At 35.4% G+C, this 17,324-nt stretch overlaps 1 long non-coding RNA gene across 1 annotated transcript; it reads left to right on the top strand.

Annotated features, from left to right (window-relative positions):
* Positions 1-6,706: 6,706 nt before the first annotated feature.
* On the top strand, positions 6,707-8,040 carry LOC130145085 (uncharacterized). The gene is made up of 3 exons (XR_008820368.1): positions 6,707-6,915; positions 7,367-7,426; positions 7,846-8,040. It is a non-coding gene; the product is annotated as an uncharacterized LOC130145085 (long non-coding RNA).
* The last annotated feature ends 9,284 nt before the right edge of the window (positions 8,041-17,324 follow it).

Genomic DNA, 17,324 nt, shown 5'->3' with positions numbered 1-17,324 from the left:
CGGGAAGACATTCAGAAGCAAAGGAGACTCCTGCCACCTTTTCATTTGTTGTAAATTTATTAGGATCTAATTTAATGGGCCAAAATTTCCAAAGACACTATAATAAAGTGCACTATTACAGCAAAATTACTACAGAACGTAACATAAGAATCAAAGAAAGTAAGGTGAAATTAATCTGCATCTTCTATTTCATTTTCCTGCTAATAAAAAATTGTTCTTCAAAGCACAGTTTTTTTAGTTTAGTTCAGTTTAATTTTAAATGTCTGGAGAGACAGATACTTCATCTATTTTCTAGAGAGTGTAACCCACGCCCTTACAAACTGCTGGGAATCATTCCTTGACATTAAGCCCCTCTCTCAGAAGAGAAGCAATCAAGTTTGTCTTGCAAGACTTCATCTGCCCTTAATGCCCCATGACTATTTACCCCAACAGCAGAGACCCACCTCAGTACTAAGATGTTTCTAAAACAAAAGAAAAATCTTGAGTCTAAGAAAATCATTTACCTTATTCTTATTTTACTATTTTGACTTTCAGTGAAATTATAGCACTTGATTTGGAATACAGTGCTTTGTGGTAAACAGAGCCCCATTAGACTCTTTCCCTGAAGAGAAATTTAAGAACAAAATAAAGAATTATTTAGTTGAGCTACGTAAAACTCAGGAATAGATCTTAATCTGATATAAAACTTTCTGTATGCATTAACTTGAATGGAGCTCAGCCAAGTTATGATCTGAGAATTTGGACCATTAAGTTTAATATAGTCTTTTGTATAGGGCAATCACGATTGATTAAACATTATAATTTGTATTATATAAATAACTCCAAATATTACTTTTACTGGACTTCCCTTAGCTACTTCTCTTAATGATTTTGCATTGTGAAAGGAACATTTTTAGATGCAGGTGGCATGACAATGACAACCATGCATTTGTTCATGCTGGCATAAATATCTGGACAACATAAGTTTCTGGATAAAGCTCATAAGTATGTGAAGATCACTACGGTCCTTTTTGGATAACGGCCAGTCTCCAGTCCAGAAATGAAATTCCCTGCAATATATCAGTCTGAGAATATTCCAGAGAGATCACAAAAGTAACATTTAAGATTTATGACTCCTAGAAAACCTGAGAAGAAGAAATCATTTTCAACCAGATAGGATTTAGGGCCTGAATAAACACTTATAGAGGATCAGTAGCTCAGAGCTGACACTTCTGCATCTCTTGACATCACTTAGATCAATCGATGAAGATCAAGTCCGTGAGCAATGGACCCACTCACAATTCTTTTCTACTTTACCTTGCTGAGCCTTCACCTTCCACATAACATTTTGAATTCACATAGGTAAAATCAACCCGTCACACACCTAGAAATAAGACACCTGGAAATAAAGAACTCACCGCTGTGTCACATATCTTCCTTACTTGAACATCTCAGCAGAAATCAAACGTGTCTGATGAGGCTGCTGTGACAGAGAGCTTTCTGACTGGGCCTATAAATTGGCTATTGCTGTCTGCAACACAGTGTTAAGAAATGAGCTAGGTATAAGCCTCACAGGAGTCGTGTTGTCCTGATAAAACTGTTTGTTTTCCAGAGTTTTTGTCAATATGTCATTACGTAATTCTTCATTCTTGTAACTCAAGCTCACCATCTAATATAGGCAACACAATACAGTTTGTGCGGTCCATAAGACATTGCAATAGCAAACCAAAGCAGTACCATCTGCTTAACCTAATGCTTGATCAGTAGTCCTAAGATTTCAGCAAGACCACTTGTTATAGGTGAGCATAGCAAAAGTCTGCAATGTAGGAGAGTTATGATGGAAAAATGTCTGGTCAATGATTGAAGCTTCTGAGCCCCAATACTATAGAGCAATATCACCAACAACAGCAAGAGGTATTTGTTATTTGTTAGTGTAACCAGACTTACAGATAATTTGATTTGTCCAAAGTTCTCACTAGAATGCTTTTACTTTTCAGTCAACCATTTAATATATTTTTTGAACTGTAACTTCAGTGTTGCTTTAGAATGTAATTAATTTTAATAGAGGAAAATCTTTAAAAAATAAAAGCTCATAAAAAACACACTAACAAAACATTGAAATGAAACGCCACTTTGAATCAAGAGATATATTTCATAAATTAAAAAATACAAAATATTTAGACTTATCAAAAGAATTTTTTTCTGGTGAAAACCTCAGTCATTAATGATTTCTGATTGTAACATAAATTTGAAAGATGACTGAAATATAGTAAAAATTAAGAAAATATTGAAACTAACAGAAGCAAAACTGTTGAACTCTTCAGAAATTTCAGTGAAAGTATAGTGTTCCTTACTCATGGAACAGCCTTGGGACTGTGTACTAATTATCTTGGTATATATTGTATATAAATAGCCATATGAATATGTACATATACGAAGCAAATGAAAGTTGCATGCCTAGTTATAGAAGGATCAACAGAGTATTTCAGGATTATTTACTGAACAAAAGAGTAATTTGGTAGTTCTCTGATCCAAAGACTTTTTCTTTGATCAGAAATGGTAAATTCAGACAGGAACAGGAACCCACCTCCAACAGGGAGAAGTGCATCCAGTGGATGAATGAAGAAGTGAATAAATGAACCTCCTTTGGATAGAAACTCCTAAAGGAAGGTAGAGGCAGGAGGGAGGGACAAAAAGAAGGGACCCATTTTGTGGTTTTGGAGACTACACTTGTAAGAACAAGCAATGAAGGTACTATTATAACGACTTATAATTATGTGACCTATGTATTTTTAGAAGTACAAATTTAAAATACCTGCCATCTCCAGAAACTCAACATCAATCATTGTGTACATGGTGTGCACAATATCATGCACACAGCTGTTTCAAAGCTGCTTAAAAGCATAATAAATTCTCACTGATATCAGAAGGTCAAGACACCTTTGGTGTTCTAGTATAGATCAGTTGCCCTATGTTTAACAAAGCAGTAATTATGGTAACTTTAGCAGTGTGAAGTACAAAAAAATAGCGTAAGGGTTCTGGAAAGATGTTTATAATGCGAATGCATTTTTATAGCCTATCATTTAAGATATGCATATGAGTTATTGATGTTATGGTTTTATAGTCAGATGGAAATTACCAGAAGATTTGGTTTGTGAATCTAACAGTAAAATCTACACAGTGCCTGAATATTAAATTTGACTTTGTGGTATTAATGTCATCTGGAGAAGTCCTACTTTTTAGCAAAGCTAATGGAGAAGTGAAAGGCTATTTTTTCATAGCTATGATAAGAAAAAAATGCCAAATTTATTTCTTTAGAAAAGCCATGAACCTCAGTTTCCAGTTACTCTAAGTGTAGAGGAATGATGCTGGGTTAATTAACAATATACAGCTGTGGGCTGTCTTCAGGGGCGGTGGGTTGGCCGATGTGGATAAGATGCAGCTGTGGCTGGTTCCTACTAAGTGGTTAAATAGCTCTCAGAGGTATGGAAGAGGGGCAGTTAATGAGAGTTCTGAAAGGAGAAGGGGGAGAGTGTATGTCCTAGATGGAGGTGAGACAAGGAGAAGGATGTAGTAAAGGCAAGGAGCAGGGTGGACTGGCCTGAAGAGGATGAAGAAACAGCACAAGCAGTAGATGAACTGTTGAAACCTTGTAGGAGGTTGGTGGCTGTGCTGGAACAAGGTGTGCTAACTACTTATTGAAGTTAACCTGGGATGTGATGGTAAAAGCCTTGTTGCAGACAGTTTTGAGAGTGCTGCAACATCTAAGGACTACTCATGATGGCTCAGTTAAAACTTTTTAACTCCTATTTTGTGATTAGTGGTACATAACAAGCTTCACTGTGGAAAAAATAGAAGATGCATTAATGGTCTTTATTTCACTAAAATGCGTGATTTCTCTCTAATTATTAGAGAAGGGCAGCTTTCCCAAGCTTTCAAAATATTGATAATCTCCTAAACTTAAAATAGGCCAGATTGCATTTGCCATTACTCCTAATTTACCATGTCAAAAATGTAAGATTAATTATCATTTGATTTATGGGGTCTGTGAGTTATGGTCTAGCTGAAATGTTACTCTTGAGCATATGATTACTGTGAATCCCACCATTTTCTTTTTTGCTTATCAGCACTCCCTCATATGGTAAAAATCTCCAGCTATCTCTCTTAAATCTCTACCTAGTAGATGACTTACTGGCTCAGACACATACCAAAATGTTACATGCTAGTTTAAATAACCTTGATTAATTTAGATGAAAATTATACAAGTCATCATGATACTTAAGGTATGTGTTTACTGAGGAGAGACTTGTCCATCCCACACTGTTAGCTGTGACTCCTTTGTCCAGTGGTATGGTCAGAGCTGGTCATCAGTCACCACTGCCTATGCCTTTGAATACAACGCTTCTCCAGATGTATGCGTGTATATCACATCCAAGTGACTTCCCTGGTTCTAACAATAGGGCTGCTTTCAGTGCCTAGTGTGTACTCTGATTAGTACCAATGCATTATAAATGATACTTTTGAAAAATAAAAGTTAACTTCTTTATTTTCATCTCCTTCAGTAGTGATGGTGCAGTTCATATACATATTGCACTAGAATTTAAGGGCAACTAATGCAGTTAACTGATGAATATGGCAACAAAATTTATGACCAAATGAAGAATTATGCTATAAAATCAGGTTGTACTTTTAATGTACTTGTAAGTTGCCTTGATAACCAGAAATCTCCAAATTTTAAGTTTGGTCCTCTATGCCAATAAATGTGATTTTCCAGCTCCTTGCAAAGCTGTATTTCAATCAAATATCAGCACCTACTAGATTAACCGATGTGGCATTAAGGATAACGACGTCAAATAATCCACTCAGTTGTAAAGTGATTTGTTAAGTAACTAGTTGCTAAAGAATCACAGAAAAAATTGCATGAATTTCAACTGTCCTAATGTGTAAAAGGAGCAGAAAATACAATTTTTTGCCAGTTGTACTAATCAGAATTCTGGGTCAATGGACATTTCAGAATAGTCCTGAAAATATCACAGCAGGAGTTTAGTCTAAATATAGTCTTAACCTTAGCATGTCCCCTCTTCAGTTGATACGAGTATTAAGTGGCAATCAAGATCAAGATGCAGTTGAAGGAGGAAAAAAGACAAAAAGTCAGAAGCAAAGCAGTGTCTGAAAACTTTCAAGCTTCAATAAATAATTGATGAAAACAGAACTACTTGTCTTAATATAAATAGATGGAAGACTCCAAGGTAAGATAAGCCTAACCACCCATTTTCTTAAACAACCAGTACATTTCCTATTTTGTTTTAACATTCCTGACATCTAAACATACTTTGTTGTCACATCAAACTGACCTTATTAACTTCCTGAGGTGGCAATCAAGACAGAAATCACATAGCTTAATGAAGAAATTTGTTTCTTTTTTTCCAAAAAACATTAGTTGATAAGGGAGCTGTATTGAACACACTGTGCAGCACAGGAATGTGAGACCAGAATCTGTCTGGCAGTGCTGATCAGCCACTTAGCTTTTCATCCTACTGTTTCCTTCCCTAGGAAAAAGATAAATACGTGCCATGACATTTTATCTGTCTTGCCAAGGACAGGACATTCCACATAATAATAGAATATGATTTTCACACAAAAATCTTTTTAAATTAAGAACAATCAAGTTTTGTGGATGTGGTATCCAGTTTGCCAGAGCAAATTTATGCTCAGTAGAGTATACATTTTCTTAGCCTGATGCCTAAATCAATATTTAAAAAGTGATTTCAGGCTAATGTAGATAGAAATATGGACTACTATTACCTTTCACTTGATGTGTCTGTTTCAAAGTCATTGTCTAGTTTTAAAATTAAAACTGTATATTATTAGATTGAATATTCAAAGAACATTTTTGATCATAAATTCTTCAGGTTGACACTGATACTAACCTTCACCATAACATAAGCTTTCATCCTGGAGGTAGTGATATGTATACTGATTTTCAAGCATATGAACACTAAAATTATAAGATAACACTAAGCTACACAGAAGAAGCACTTCTATATTGTTTACTCAGTCAAAAGGAGCATTCAAGTATTCCTAAGAAAAAGAAAAGAAAAAGATACACCCTAGCAATAACAAAAATACATTGTGTTGCATTTGTACCTATTGAAACGTAGAAGATTTCACAGTGTATGGGTGTTTGACATTGCTTTGTTGAACTCTGTGACTTGTTGGCCCAGTCTTGTTTCCTATGGTAACTCATTTCCCTTTCAAGGTCGTCTTTATTCTTGCCAGCTTGTGTTTTCTCAGTAGAAAATAATGAGAAAATTCATATCATTTTAGTATGTTTAGCAGTTAAGACAATAACTTTTTTAAAATAACACATAGTATATATGTGGTTAATGCTTCAGCATTTTACTTACAGTTGAAGCTGTAATAATTTAATATCGGCCACAAAAGGAGGTATGGAACATTTAAGCTGAACTTTATTATGGTTAGTGGACCATGTTATTAAATATATATTGTTAAAGAGACATATTTTTCAAATTCTGTTGAGTGTTAGGTTGCAAGAAGCACAATGAATATTGATTTAATTGTATACCATGGGTTTGACCTAGACTTAAAATCATTAACTGGAGTAATTAAATGCCCAACTGTAGCATGAATAGCAGAGACATGACTTCAAAATAGGAGAAAAAGAATGATTAAACTAGCAGAATTTCTTTCCTGAGCAAACACCCAGTCCCCTGCCCACCTCATTCACCAGCTACAAAATTGCCTATACTTGACTGCATTTGTATACCTGATACGTGTTTTCTGTTCTGTTAGGCATTTGACTGAGGACAGTGATTTGAGGCAGAGCACCTTCCCTTGCCCTTTTGACAGCTGGATGCACAACTGCTTGGAAATTAATGTGAATAATCTCATCTCTGGGAAACTCAGGAGCATCAGGTAACTAATTTTATGTCAGTCATGATCTGAATTTTTAGCTTTGTCTGAAGAAAACTCAAATATTCCTTCTAGGCAAGGTAAAAGATGAAATAGCTGGAGTTTGTCTTAGCTTATATTAGTTTCTAAGGGACTTCATGTAGAGGAAAATTTGCATTATATGACTCTGCACTGACATATTTCTTCTAGCATAAATTTCCTTCTCTTTCCCCAGAAGGTGGGTATAAAAGGTTATCCAGGTTAATGTTTCTCCTTAAAACTCTTTGGTGCCTAAGGAAAAAGTCAATCCATATTCTGACCACCTGAGAAGGACATGATATTCATCCCTGTATGAGTAGGAATGAAATATTTAGACATCATAAATTCTGTATCTTGTTATCTTCACTTTGATGGGGAAACAGGCCAGAATCACATTACTAACTTTACTACGCTATGACAACATTTTATCCTTCAGATCCATTTCCTTGAAAATTGGTCACAACTGGTATTCAGCCTAGACTGGATCTGCTGACAGGTAAAGTTATCCCAAAAAACCAGCCAGTGTTAACCATTCCTTACTATTTCTACGGAACTCCTACACTATCTTCAGGATGCATTTAATTGGACAATATACCTATTTATTTATGATTTTTTTGCACATTTTAATTATGGAGTAAACAAACCAGTTCAGGAAATCACATGAATTAGCGTAAGAAAATATTTCTAGAAATAAATAACCAAATATAATCACAGTCTGAATAGCTTTACTGGGACTATAGAAACAGTATTGTATAATCACAAAAAGTTTGCTCTGTGGATTCAAAGTAAATGAAAGATTTCCATTTTTAACGTATTAAAAACATTTTTTAGTCTCCATCACCTTTATTTTCTTCATCTTTTATGCAGAATAGCATGGGGAAAATACTTTAAAATTTTAATTGTTTCTTTTTCAAGATTTACTTAAAACAGAAGAACTGTGGAACAGGACCAAAGCAGAGCAAGATGATATGTTAAGAAGATGCAGTTTGCATTTCCCAGACTGCAGAACAAACCCAGATACCACACTAGAGAGCTTTGACACTAAGGAGTTTTTCTGGGGGCAGAAAATGTTAAAGTTACTCAAATAAAATCAAACAATTATATTAAGTATAGTCTACTTTTTTTGTTATAAACATGACAAAATTGTTTTGTTTCTTTAAGGAAATTATATCTTAAGGTCTAATCTTAGAAATCCTGGTTAGATAACTGATTCATGATGAAATCTGTAAGAGTCTAAAAAACATAAATTTTTCAAGTGCTTTAATAAAGTATGGAATCCCAATATTGAAAGACAAGAATCCTGTTTTTTACTTATCCAATTGAAGAACACATCATGTTTTATAAAACCTATTTTCCATCCTGTTTCCTAAGGTGGAAAAAAAAGAAATATTTGCCTAAGATGTGGCAGATGATTGCTTCTGAAAGAACAGGGAAACAAAGGCTTCTGTCCTTCAGTACTCTACTACCATTGCCACATCTATTCATAATTATCTTCCCTGTGAAAATAATGCAAACAAAAAATGTATCCTAGATAGCCTTATTTTTATTTTCCAGACTTCTGAGAAATTCAGTAAGTGTGATCTGATTGCTTATACTCAGTACCTTTACATATTTTTCTCATGCATTGTTCTAGGTCAGAGTATATCTGGGCTGCTTTCCATATGCCTTTAAAAAAAAAATAAATCTTTAAACTCCCATAAAAAACCCAGAGAATTTGACAAGGAAAGGGCAACAATAAATTACATGAGATTCTGCCACTGCACAAACTATGACATGTATTTTATGAAAGTACTCACTATACAAGTCTTTCACTGTGGTAAATACCAGAGTTTTTACCTGGAATTCTGAATTCCTATGTCATTTGCTCCTATAATGCAGAGAAATGTAAACAACATAGATGAAATTTTCACATCGCTCTAGCTGTGGGAAAAAGTAATATTGGCTCCAGAGTCCAAGACTTTAAACTTGAAGGACAGGAGAACATAGATAAATTAGAAAGAGGGTAAAGGATCATAAGTTGAGTGATTATGAAACTCTCCACCCTCACATCTTTTTTATATTCCAGTAAGTAGAGCACTTTTGAGCTCTGAATTTATCATTTATTTCTTGACTTCTCTCAGTTTCAACACAATGAGAAATGGATGATGTTCTCCTATTAAGCACATGATTAACTTCAAAAAGGAGAGATTCATAACAAACCAACCTTATTGAGTTGAAGGGCACAGTAATTGAAAAGCATCTAATGGTGGCTTTTTCCAGAAGAAAGCAAACAAAAATTCAACAGCAGAGTAATGAATTTTGGAGTGACCATGAGCTGCTAAATGAACACAGGTGGCTGTTTCCACAAGAAAGCTATTTGTAATAGACTTTAAATTAGCAGGAGGGAGATATAAGCTTTTTAAATACTTTTGAAATCTCACAAGTGTGAAAGACTTCATACATCATAACTGAAATAAAGGAAGGTGATTAATAATTGTCCTTTACCTAAATGAGTTGCCAGATGCACTGACTCTCAAGTGTAAAAAAAAAAAAAAAAAAAAGGTAAAAAAAAGTACTCTGGAAAAAAACCTAGGTATTCTTGATGCAAAATTGCTCTGGGTACTTCCTGTTAATCCTAACAAGTTACAAGTGAGTAATTCTTCAAAGACTACTTTGTATTAGGAACATTCCAGCAGGGAATCCTAGACCTGCTTATGGAGTTTGGAAGATGGCTGGGCTCACTGGTCTCTCTGGTTCAGGTTCTGCAGTGTAACATTCATACAGTCATGCATAACAGCAGCACAGAAGTAATAGTATTGACCTGAATTCACTTATATCATATGCTTAAATAATCTGAGAAATTAAGTCTTCCAGTCAACAAACAGAAGTAGATGGCAGACACAAGCCATCAGCTTGAATGCAAAGGTGGGTAATGACTATGACAGAGTGTAGGGATTCTTTAGTTTCAAGAATGATGGCAATAAAAGAGTGGTGTTACAAGAGAAGGGTTGTGGAGTTCATACAAATCTGAAGATGTGCAAAATTATTGGGTAGCACCCTTGCTCACTAAAGCTCCGATTTGTGACTGTGGTCATGATCATTTTCCATGTTGCTGCTCCACTGGAAAAGTCTAGTTCAAAGGTGTGGCCAGGAGATCAATGGCTGTGGTGGTGCTAGAGAAAAATCCTTGCCTCAGTTCTGGCTTCCAAAAATTCTCTTCTATAAAAAAAAAAATTGAAAGATAGTCTGTATCATTTTTTTCTTTTCTTTGGGACTATCCAACTGTAATTTTAAATACAGGAGTAGGTTTCTGCACTTTCACAACTAGAAATGTTCTGATACGCGTATATGACCCACCACTTTACTTACATCTCTTAGTCATTCAGATAGTGCATATTTTGGTATCACATTGCTCGAAAGATGAAAGATTAATTCAACATTTTGCTGAAATTTTAAACACACATGTAAATAAATTTACATACTTGATTTTTCTATCTCCCCTAGTAATGAAATTTTATATACTTCATAACTGATACGTACATTAATTACACAAAATGACATCAGTTAGCTAAAATAAACTGATTTGCTGTGGACTTCACATGTATCAATTTTTCTTCTATTTTCAGGTTTTATGATACCCATATTTCTTCAGCTGTGCTCTTATTTGGCAGGTGTTATCCTATATGTCCTGAGTGGGTGATACTGCTTACATAAAGAAATTTGTTGTCAAGTAAAAACTTCCACCTGCTACCTATATTTTTAGCTTATTTCCTTAACAGGCCTTTAAACACTTTAGGCTAGACTACGTAAATAGTATATGGGAAAAGTAATGTTCATATTTTACAAAACCTTTAATGTTAAAAATATTTATTAGCAACAATAAATTTCATGACAGTATTCAAACTGATATATATGGCTATCAGGGTGTTCGCCTAGATTAGTAAAAGCTGTTAAACTGAGCTTGAAATTTGGAATGGAATAAGCAAAATGCTGGTTTTTTACATTAATTAGAACTGTCAAGGGCTTACATAGTAATTTAATTAATAGACCTCTTATTGTCTTTCTCTACAGTTCTGGTAGTATTAGTGTTAAATGTGGGGTTGGACTGTATGCTAGTCTGATCCAGTGTAGAACCTTTTTTCTGAGTTATCCATTGCAATAAATTAATCTACTTTTGTAGAAAGGACTGAAGCTCTCTGCTGAGTACTGAGAAGTGCTACTGCATTCTGTTAATGAAGTCTAGTGCTGATATGCTCTGACATCTTTTTCCCATAAGATTTCAACATAAGAGTTTTCAAATCAACACTTCTTACCAGTTTTGTACATATCTTCCAATTCAGCTTTTTAAGGAGAATGTATAGGACTTCATGCAAATTTGCTTTTGAAAAATTACCTTTAAAATAAAAAGAAAACATTGAGCGTGTAATTTGCATTTCCCACAATCATTTCTGCTTAAGACTCACACAATATTTGTCCTCCAACTAGATACAGACTAAATAAAATGAGTGACCTGGAAACCTCTTGAAAGAGCAGAGATTTTTTTTTTTTTTTAATTGAAGTCTGCCATACTTGATCTGTGGCTACCAAAGGACGTTTTAGAAGATGGTGCACTCTTCTTCGCTGCTGAAGGCTTAGAATTTATCCAGTTGTCATAACTCCCCTAATTTTCACCTAGCAAGGAAAGTGATAAAATCAAGGTATTACATCTTACCTTAGGAATATTGCTCTTTAAGAAGCATCTATTCCCTCATCTTCTGCCTATTCCACCTACTATCTGCAACTCAAACAGGGCTGTCTAACCTGGCTGTGGTTAGTCAGCCAAAGTCAAGAAACTGGCCTCAGACCAGACAAAATCGTTCCCAAATGCTCTTTCAGGAATTCATCTACTGCTGCAGTCCTTAAATATCACTGAAAATATTTCTTGACAAGTTCTTACAAGAGTTTATCAGACAGGAGCGCTGCTTGTACTTCTAGAAACAGGTAATTTAAAATAGTTTTGACTTCATGATTTCACTGATGTTACGCAAACTTGTAATTACTAAAAGATCATTTCAAATCTCACACCCACTTCCATTTAGCCTTTTCAAAAGGCTGTTTCTCTTAAAACAGAAAATATTTGAATTCTGAAAAGACTTACATTTTAGATTCATGTCAGCCTGCCTTAGAAACAACTGTGGGTAAAATAGTAAAGCAGTTTCCTCCCTCTGTTGGGATGGTAGTTGCTTTTGAGATGCACCCTGGTGAGAAAAAAACTGTCAGTGATAATGATATATTGGCTTACTTCACTGCTGTCGGTTTGGTTTATTATTGGTTGCTTTGGTTACCTCTTCTTGTAGTGCTTGCCAGACATCTGTGGCTGCATAACTACACACAGTTTGAAGCAGCCTGAAAATTATTCCAGCCTACATCTACATAATATGGTCCAATAAGTATGGATGAGTGCTGAGGACCTAACATCCGTACCATTCAGACTTTAAGGGTGAGAGACATGTATTTTGTACTAGCTGTGATCTGAATTTACAGACTAAATACTCATCTTCTGGTTAAATTCCATCCTAGATATGCACAGCAGTGTAAACCAAAGCACAGTAAGGAGAAGTGATTGCTCACCTAACACGTTGAGTCAGATACACCCATATTTGAAAAGGTTAATAATTAAAAATGAAGTCTGTGAATGGAAAGTTTTCTCTTTCTCATTTCTGGGATATATTTTGACTCCATAATGTTTTGTTCTTACATATAGCTATGCAACTCATGCACCAAAAGGACTTTCCTGAATTTCATGTCAAGAAGAAATTAAAAAAAATTACCAAACAAGAAACAAAAATACATGTCAGCATTACACAGCTGGAGTACTTGAAGGATTAAGATGAGTTCTTAACCTTAAGGTAAGCTTCTGTAGTTCTTTTCTTCAAGGCACCTTTAAATTTAATAATGCCTTTACTGTCACTGTTACATTGACATGAACAGTTAGTTCCAACTTTTGATGACTTGGAAAAGGTATTTGGTATTTTAAAATTGAGTCTCTAAGAATGGAGCTGCAGAATACGTGACGACTTTCAGAAGTGACAAGTCAGTAAAATCTGACTTTTGTGAATGAGGATGTTTATTCTGGTTACTTCATGACTCTCTAACTTTTAGTAGCCCTTTTTGGCAAATAGATTGGTAAAATCCATAGAGTCACACATCAAAAAATAACTGCCCAAATAATCATCAATATCAAATTTAACAGCTTATTAATATCAAACCCAGTAGGAAGAAGTTAGCATTTATCAACAGACTAGTGAATAAAATTATAATAGCAACTAATAATCCAATTGAGTCTGACCACTGGGGAAAAAATCTTGGAAAGTCAATATGGCAGATGGATTTCTAGAATTGGCAATGCAAGGCAAATTAGAGACAAAAAACCTTTAAATTACTGGGAAGCTTAAATGATCTTGTGCCTGTTACCACTGATAAGCACGATCTACTGACATTATATGACAAATTTGGGCTGAAAGCACTCATGAATGTTTCTATTTCTAACTCAGGCAAGAATAGTCATGAGATAAATAATCAGCACTTGGAAATGTAAAGCATAAGTGCCACTTTTGAATACATGGATAGCATTGGGATTTCTATTCCTTTTTTGATGTTTCTAATACTACTGTGAGGTTTTTCTGACCCTAGATTCCAGCTACATGATGTATGCAAGCATCAAAACTAGTTAGCTACTGTAGTCAAGGAAAACTTTCATGAGTATAGAATTTCTGGTTTAGTTTTGTTTGTTTGTTTTTAATGGTAAAAGATTATAGACCTAAAATCAGGTTTAAGAATTTCTATTCTGTGAGAAAATAGCCTAGGGGGAAAAAAATGCCACAGTTAAGAGGGTAACAGGTACTTTTAATCACTTTGGAATAAGATCTAATATCTTTTTTAACCTAGATTACTTGTCTAGCGAGTTCAAGACAGGTAGTCAAAAAGATGTGTTTTGACCATGTGAGCGTTTGTTTTGTCAAAGTAGTTTTGCCCTTGGTTTCACTTTGTTTTGTTCAGACTAATAGCAGTATTCAATTAATCCTTTACTGATATGTTGATATTGTTGGTCATCAGGTTACTCACTTTTTCACAGTAATTTAATGATTTTGTTTAGAACCTGCCTACCATACATTTAGGTGGATAAATAAATTTTTAAAATAATTTATACTAAATAAATAAATGAGGCATGAATGAATCTTTATCCAGAATAAGAGTATTCATTCATGAAGTCATCACAAAACTACTACATTTTACATTTACTTGTTATCTTGATCCAAATTCAGCCTCAGGTGTTGACAAACAATTAAAAATATTCTTCATGTGTGTTGTCATTTTGCAAATAATATGTGCTTTTTGTGTGTTTATTGGAACCAATTACCTCCATGTGCTTTAATATATTCATGAAGAAAAAAATTACTTTCTGTATGGCCTATGCATTCCATCAAGAAACTAAAAATACACCAGAATTAAAATACAAACATGAAAAATACAGAAATCTCCCACATGCAAACCAGGGCTCTTAAAGCACATATATGAATCAAAACCATCTTTAGAACTTCACATTTCCAGTTGTACTAACATTAAAAACTCAAAGTCTGATTAGCAGACACACATCTTCAGATGCCTCCATAGCACCTGAGATCCAGTCTTCATTATATGAAAATTGTGATAAGAAAGTGATCAGATAGTATGAGAGAAGGTGACAACAGGACAACATTGAGGTGAATAGCAGTTTCCTCCAGATGATAATTTCAGGGTAGAAAATAAATACTTAGAAAGACAAAACAAGAACAAGACTATTGATGCTTTTTCAGTTGATTAGAACATTTGATCAGAGTTACTGAATAAATTTGTTAAAAATTATATTACTTATCTAGTGAAAATTTTGAAGACTTCAATCTCCTCAAGTTTAGGTAGTTAGTTATCTAGTTACTTAATTCACCGGGGGGGGGGGGGAGGGGGTGTTGGGGGGGGGGATGGGCAGGCAGAGCAGGCAGGGGGAGGGCAGCAAGAACATTTACATTTTTTTCTTTTCAAACTGATTTGGGGGGAAAAACCAACCAACCAACCAAAAACCCAACTAAAAAAACCCAAGGCAATTGCTTTGGCTATGTCACTACTGTTATGAGGTTTAAAAAAAAAAGAGATTCACTGAAATTATTTTGGTGTTTAACCTATATTTTGTTTCTTACAAACTTACTTGAATTTTTCCTTTACCTAATTGAAATATAACCTCAGCATTCAAGGCTAAAGCTGCTCTCCTATGCACATCTGGATTTTGACTGACATCTATGTAACTTTATATAATTCATAAGTCTGACACAACTGATCCAAAAAACCTGGTTGAATTTATAAGAGAAAAACAGTAACGTAAGAAAATGGGTCCTGGCTCCAACTGCTAGCTGAGTAAGGTATTTCTCTCTCATATCTGACTTTGTCCTCCATGAGAATTCCCAGTGAAGCCAAGAAAAATGTAATGACTAAAGCAATATGGAATATTCCTGTATGATATGAGAACACAGAGATGGGACCTCAAGAATTACATTCAGTGATACAGTCTGTGATCCCTTTATAGGCAGAAAAAAGGCAGATGTGAGGAAGATACTAATAATTTAGGTAATAACTATAGGCTTGTGTCTGACTTTTGTTATTGTTAATTAACTGTTTATCTGCTTTTATTAAATACTTATTTTTATCAATGGAATGTCAGTACCAGTGATACAAAATGGCAGGGCACAGACAAAAGTTTGGAACTAAAAGTATGTAGAAGACAGACAAGATATGTGAGTTGTCAGTAGCTACATGCTACCAATTTTATGTACAAAGTAGTCTTTAAGAAACCTCTAGAGAAATACAGCAGCAACAATAGGCATTATCAGGCTTTTTCATCTTACTTTTCTCTAAACAAGGAAATTTAACCTGTACTGCAAAATTATTAATCTAATTTTAAAAATCTTCCCGCCCCCCCCCCCCCCCCCCCCCGACCCTCATGGTCTTACAGACATGTATCCTCAGTTTAACTGAAAATCATTGTTCCTGTCAGCTGATAAACACTAATCCATAAACCACCCTTTCCAATATTTGATGCATTCACAAAAACTTTAAACACTTTTCTGTTGAAAACCCAGGCTTCGCTTGGCTTTCATTTCCTTCTTTGGTGCTTCTCTGTTTTATACTATCTATTTTGCCACAGGTACCAGTCACATACATTCATCTGGGATCCAGCTATCCCAGTAGCAGTATATCACCAGCTAGTCTAGTGTAACAAAGGAACTTTTCCAGTCTTCTGTAGTTAAAACTTTTTCTTCTACAGATTTTCTGTGTCAACAGGGCCCTGCAAATACTCATTTCATGCAAGTGAGGAAAAGCAAGATGTTCTGATCAGTCCTTCATCTTTAAGGGGTCATATTGTGTATGGGTGTTGGCACCTCTTATTGTTGGCACCTAAGATGTTGCCCAGCGGTGAGGAAAAAAAAGTGTGAAACAGCCCTATGAGCACAAAGGCAAGAAAGGGAGGAGGGAGGAGGGAGAGGAGGTGCTCCACACGTGCAGCAGATTCCCCTGCAGCCCCTAGGGAGAGCATGGTACAGCAGGTATTTCCCTGCAGCCCATGGAGAATGGAGAGGACCACACCAAAGCAGATATCCATACTGCAGCCGTTGGAGGACCATAGGCCAGAGCAGCTGCATATTCTCTGAAGGAACTGTGGACCATGAGAAGAGCCCACACTGGAGCAGGGAAAAGATGTGAGGAGGATGAAGGAGCAGCAGAGAGAAACTGTCATGGGCTGACCACAACCCCTCATTCCACATCCCCTTGTGCTGCTCAGAGTGAGGGGAGGCAGACGAGTAAGGAATGAAAGGAAGAAGTTCATCCTGGGAATAAGGAAGGGTGGGAGGAAACCATTTTAGGTTTTGTCTTTGTTTCTCACTATCTAAGTCTATTTTTAATTGGCAATAAAGTAAACTAATCTTTCCCAAGTCAAGTCTGTTTTGCCAGTGACAGTAATTGGCAAGTGATGTCCCTGCCTTTATCTCTACCCATGAGATTTTTTGTCTAGTTTTCTCCCCTGTCCTGTTGAGGAGGGGGAGTGACAGCGACTGGGTGGGCATCTGGCAGCCAGCCAAGATCAACTCACACCACAGAGGTATAAAAGGCAAAGAAATGTATCAGCTACACATGCTTCAATGTCCTGCCCAGAACACACCACTTGGTGGAGTTTAGCTAAAAAGTATTTAAAAAAAAAAAATCTCTTTTGAATATTTGATACTTGCCTCTGTAACACAACATACGCTGGAGGCCATTATTGCATATATTACAGAAGGCCATATATTGCAATGCAGGCTCATTCTGTTTTGTAAAAATATAGAAGTAGAACATATAAGGACACATTG

Source organism: Falco biarmicus, chromosome 2 (genome assembly GCF_023638135.1).
Source record: "Falco biarmicus isolate bFalBia1 chromosome 2, bFalBia1.pri, whole genome shotgun sequence".
NCBI classification, from domain to species: Eukaryota; Metazoa; Chordata; class Aves; order Falconiformes; family Falconidae; genus Falco; species Falco biarmicus.
This window is presented reverse-complemented; position numbering and strand designations above follow the sequence as displayed.